This window comes from Dendrobates tinctorius, unplaced genomic scaffold, assembly GCF_039654945.1.
Source record: "Dendrobates tinctorius isolate UK_male_01 unplaced genomic scaffold, ASM3965494v1 ptg000134l, whole genome shotgun sequence".
NCBI classification, from domain to species: Eukaryota; Metazoa; Chordata; class Amphibia; order Anura; family Dendrobatidae; genus Dendrobates; species Dendrobates tinctorius.
In genome coordinates, this window is record NW_027361802.1 from 8,667,385 (window position 1) to 8,673,428 (window position 6,044).

Sequence of the window (6,044 nt, forward strand, 5' to 3'; positions counted from 1 at the left end):
CAGGGCCGTGTTATGGGCTGAGGTCACGTGTACATATGGCGGTTATTGCTCCGCACAGTGCAGAAAGTCCCAGTGATTCAGCTGCCGGTGTAATCTCACTTCTCCCCATACAGGATACAGGGCTGCCGGCAGTACGCTGGGTGGTGGCTCTGCAGCTCCTTTCTCTCCCCACCCTGACACAGGAGTGTGCACTGTGCCGAGCTCCGGGCTTCTCTAGGAGAAAGCAGATGTGCCTGAGGCGTCTTATGTCCTGGAGCCCAGAGGCATCTGCAGGCCCAAAGCAGATGTGCGCAGTCCTTAAAGGGGTTGTCTGGGAGTTTCCTCTCCTTACGATGGGCCTAAGTGCTGACAGGCCGGTGGTTGCTGTAGAGCCGGCCCTCACGCTGTCCGGAAGATCTCTGTGACTGTGCAGCAGCTGAGTCTCCAGCAGTCGCTGACCGCTGCGAGCCGGCGCCGGACAGAGCAGGCCGTCCACGACGGCCTGTTAGTGCTTATGGATCGCCCGCCAGGGCAGTGGGGTACTCGGTACCGGGCCGGTGTCTCAGAGGGATGTGTCACAGTAGCCGTGACCCGGTCCGTGGCCCTGGGCGTCCATGTAAAAGGGGTTGTCTGGGAGTGTTTCCTCTCCTTACGATGGGCCTAAGCGCTGACAGGCCGGTGGGTGCTGTAGAGCCGGCCCATACGCTGTCCGGAAGATATCTGTGACTGTGCAGCAGCTGAGTCTCCAGCAGTCGCTGACCACTCGGAGCAGAGTGGAACAGAGTATTTACAGCTTCCTATTCCTCCGGTTTCTGCTGCAGGAACATCAATATCCGTACAACCTTGGAGACCGGACTCCAGACCATGCGCTACAGCTAGAAGTGAGCCTGAACTCTGCTCAATCCTCCTCACGTCTCCACACGTTTCCCTCCTCACACGAACTAATTTCCCCTTCCTGGCCCCCAGAGAGCAGCTCCTCCCCCAGTTTTGGTTCAGAGCTCCCTCGGCTGGCCTGGAGTGGGAACTGTGCTGTGTGTTGAATTTATCTGACAGAGAGACCCTTTATTCTTCCAAGCATGACATCACACTCCCTAGGAGGAAGGTAATGCCACTGTGGCGACCATACTCCTGGGGGCGCCACATTCCCCCCTAGTGCACTTCAGTACTCCCGGACTGAGGAAAAGCATGCAAACATATAATCAAATAAACAATTGTAAATGTAACAAGATTTCAAAAATGAAAAATTACAAAAACCAAAGCTCAAAAATAGTCCTGATGACGATTAGTCCATGCGTCAATGTCCATGTTCCATTTCCTGAGCAGTTGGTAACTATGTACAAGTTAGTTTTGACCACACATAGTCCTGTGGCCCAATTGTCCATCAAAAACACAGACTGTTCAAAAAGAGTTCTTACAGAGTCTCTGCAGGCACATAAGCTTGAAAAGTTGCATATTTACATTTTAACATTTACATTAGTTATTTATATACGAAACCTTAGGGGTGGTATACCTTGGGTACTACGGACAGACCTACGTAGCACTGGTGTTGGGGACCTTACTGGATGCCTTGTGTTAACTACTGGTGTAGTGTGTGTTGAACTGGCTACACTACTGGTTGTTCTGCGTAGCACAGGGACACTAGATTTCCTAGGACCACTTCTACTCACTGTGGGCATGACAGATTCACCACTGGCAGGGTGAGAATTCTCTTTTTCCACTGCTGGTGTAGCATCCGCTGCTTGTACTTGCTGGTTTTCAGGGTGGTCTTGAGTCACTTCTTCTTGCACTACCAGTTGGGGAAAGGTCAAAACTGGCACCACTATGGCTTGATTCGCTCTATTCCAATTTGCACGGAATTCTCCAAGTACAGTGCTGACCTTTTCTTCTTCCTCTATGGGCTGAAGGTTGTTTTGCTCTTCCATTCTGTCCTTGAGTTGATCAGGGCACAGTTTCAGATGATCCCTCGATACTGCTGATGAGGTTTCTCCTCCATCCTTACTGATAAGGCACACTTTGGTGTTGTCAAAGTTTGATGGTAGGACGGTGTAGGGTTTAGCTTCCCATTGGTCATCCAATTTATGCATCTTCCTTTTCCTCTTTAGGACTTGTTCTCCTGGTGACAGGGGAACTGCAGGTGCATGTTGATTGTAGTTCTTTTCCTGTTTTTGTCCTGCCTGCGCTAGACTCCTTTCTACGCACTCTTGTACTCTTCGATATTGCTGCTGCCACTCTGTATCCCAGTCAGCATCTGGTGATGTCACCTCAGGTGTAAGGACTCCCATATCCAAATCAATAGGCAGCTTGCCATGCCTCGCTCTCATTAGGTAGGCTGGAGTGCAGTTGGTGGAATTCACAGGAACGTGATTGTAGAGGTCTACTAGATCTGGCAACTTTTCTGGCCACAGATTCCTCTCTTCCAAAGGCAAGGTCTTCAGTAGATCGATCACCACTTGATGTTAGGAGTCAGATTTCTGCGGTTAATATGCAGGAATCCAGACCCTCATATTCTGCAGTCTCCTGCTCTTTATCTACTGCAGAGGAGATTGCAGAAGAGATTGCCTTGCAGCAGATCTCTCCAGAGGCTAAAGGGCCGTTTACATTTAGCGATGCACCAGCGATCCGACCAGCGATCCGACCCGGTCAGGATCGCTGGTGCATTGCTAAATGATCGCTAGTGAGCTTAAACACAGGCAGACCTCACAGCGATGCAGCAGCGACGCAGCGCACGATACTCACCTTTCACACTAGGCGATCCAGACGTCCTCCCGCCCGCCTCCACGCGTCGCTCGGCGTCACAGCAGGAAGCTGACGACGAGAAATGGAGCCGGACAGTCTCACGCGATCAGCGATGAACAGCGGGGGAGCCGGTCGGAGGTAAGTATCACACATAGCGATATCGCTAGCGATATCGCTATAACGTCACAAAATCAGTGACGTTATTGCGATATCGTTAACGATATCGCTATGTGTAAAACCCCCTTAAGTTCTTCCATCTGCCTTCTGAGCATGCTCAAGAGTCGGTCTCCCATTGGAGATCGGGGGTCATGTGCTCAGGTCCCGCTCCAGATCTCATTGGTCCATCTCGGAGGTCTGGAAGCTTCCGGAAGGTCCCGGCTGCTATAAAAAGCGCGCATGGCCTTTCCGCCATGCGCTAGTATAGTCATACTTGCTGCTGTGTGTGTGTTTGTTGATGGATACATGATCTGGTGAATGACTCATTTAAAACCCCATACCCTTTGATATTACAACTGTGTGAGGGATTGAGTTACTACCAGTACCAGCGCGCTATTGTTCCATTACCACAGCTGCTAGCGTCCGATATCGCGCTTGCGCTATAGCGGTGTCGTCCAGCGGCAGTATCCACTCCGCGCTGCTTTAGCAGCCCTTTGAACGTTCGCGGCTGCGACGCTATATTCTCTGACAACTACGGTAGGTCTAGAAGGATTTAGTACCGCCATCTTGGACTACTCCTGTGACCTTTTACCGTCCTGTGTGTATTCTACCTGAAGCCTGTGTCACAAACAGGTTCAGTGTTTTGTGTTTTTTGTTACGGTACCTCTGGGTGTGAACAGAGCCCGTCCTGCACACTCCGGGTGAAGTTTAACCTGTGTGCATAATTGCCATATTGTCTCTGCCACCAGCTAGCAGCGGTTATATCACCTACTGCATGGTGGACCCCGAGCGGCGAACGCACATTATTTATATTTTTATTTAGTGCGTTCCGCCGTTCCTAACACTTGATTCATCTTTTCACACATGCCATTTGTCTGTGGATGGTACGGTGTTGTCCTGATCTTCTTGCAACCATACAAGTTACAGAATTTCTGGAACACTTCTGCCTCAAAAGCTGGACCCTGATCTGTAAGCACTCGCTCGGGATATCCATGTGGTCGACAAAAGTGCTGTTGGAATGCTCTGGCTGCTGTCCTGGCTGTTTGATCCTTGACAGGCACGACTACCAGGAATCTCGAGCAGTGGTCAACGATGGTAAGAGCATAAACGTAGCCTGAACGGCTTGGGACCAGCTTCACATGGTCCAGGGCGACCAACTCAAGGGGTTGTTTGGTTATTATTGGCTGCAAAGGAGCTCGCTGGCTGTTACGGTCCTTCCTGCGCAGGTTGCATTGTCCACACTCCCGGCACCAATTTTCAATGGCCTTCCTCATACCAGCCCAGTAGAATCTGTCCCGGAGCAAGGCCTCCAACTTCTTCCATCCGAAGTGTCCAGCTCCACTGTGGTATGCTTCCAAGACCATTGATGTCTCCCTCTTTGGGACTACCACCTGCCAGACCAGCTCATAAGTGCGGGCATTGATACTCCTCCGACACAGCTTTCCCTTATAGATGAACAGCCTGCTTCTTTCCTTCCACAACTGCTGGGTTTCTTCAGCAGCAATTGGATCTGGGCGTGAGTCAGCTTGTGACAGTAGCTCCTTTACCAGGCAGACTGCGGGGACGCTATCCTGGGTTTCTGCCCAGTCATGATGAGGCAATGGATTTAGGGTGGCCTCTTTCACGATAGTCTGCTTCTCACTCCTTGAGCACGCTGGGCCGCAATTGGCCGGTGGAAGGCGGGTAACTCTATTCTTCGAGTGTCTCAGGGTCTTCTCCTGCATCTGGCAGATTGGGCATTCTGGACAGCGCATCAGCATTGACATTCTTGTGCCCCGCTCGGTACTTGATGGTAAATTCATAATTAGACAGCCGAGCCATCTATCGCTGCTCCAGTGCGCCTAGCTTTGCAGTCTCCAAGTGAGTCAGCGGGTTGTTGTCCGTGAAGATGGTAAACTTGGCTGAAGCTAGGTAATGCTTGAATCGTTCAGTCACAGCCCAGACTATGGCGAGGAACTCCAGTTTGAAGGAACTGTAGTTGTCAGGGTTCCTTTCAGTGGGACGAAGCTTCCTGCTGGCGTAGGAGATCACTCTTTCTTTGCCATTCTGTACCTGTGACAGTACTGCTCCCAGTCCCACGTTGCTGGCATCAATATACAGAACAAATGGTTGGTCATAATCTGGGTAGGCCAGAACTTCATCTCCTGTGAGAGCCATTTTCAGTCACGTGAAGGACCTCTCCAGTTCCTCATTCCATCCAAATGTAGGACTCTTCTTCCTGGCTTTCTTGGGCTGGCCCACCAGAAGATTTTGCATAGGGGTGGCTATCTCAGTGAAGCCTTTGATGAACCTTCGGTAGTAGCCTACCAACCCGAGGAATTGATGTACTTCATGGAGGTTGCTGGGCGTCTGCCAGTCTCAGATGACAGTGACTTTGTCTGGATCCGGTGCCACACCTTCTGCACTCACTACATGACCGAGGTACTGTACTTTGGGCTTCAGGAGGTGGCATTTGGATGGCTTCACTTTCAGGCCAAAGTTGGACAAGGCTTCAAACACCTCAGCCAGGTGCTTCAGATGTTCTTCATAAGTCTTGGAGAAAACAATGACATCATCACGGTATAAAAGAACTGTCTCGAAGTTCTTGTGTCCATGACATCACTCCATTAGCCGTTGAAATGTCCCTGGTGCGGTGCAGAGCCTGAACGGCATGAAGTTGAACTCGCAGAGACCCATCGGTGTAGTAAACTGTCATGATCCAGGTCGGATCTGACAGTTTAAATGCACAAAGAAACCTTTTTTTTCCTTTGGCTGTGTGCCAAAGGTGGTTTTGCCTCCGGTGGCCATTAGGGTCATTGCACTGTGGTGATTTCAGTTAGCTTTCCCCCCGGTGGCCATTAGGGTCATTGCACCCTGGTTACCTTAGTTTGTGCACGTAATTATGTAACAGGTGTGATTGCTCTATAAAAGAGTATCAGGTGTGTTAATCGCTGTTGGTGATAAGTGCCTCTTTTGCAAGCAAGCCTGGGTAAAGAATGAAGCTGAAGGAGAGTCACGGGCAGCCCAGTCAGAGTGCTGAAGTAGCAGCTATGGTGTCTGCAAGGAGGGCTGTCATGGATTGGTGGAGTGTCAGCTATGGTGTCTGCAAGGAGGGCTGGCATTGCTTGGTGGAGTGGCAGCTATGGTGTAGAGCTGCACTCAGAATGCTGGACTCGGTTGCGGAAAGCTGGACT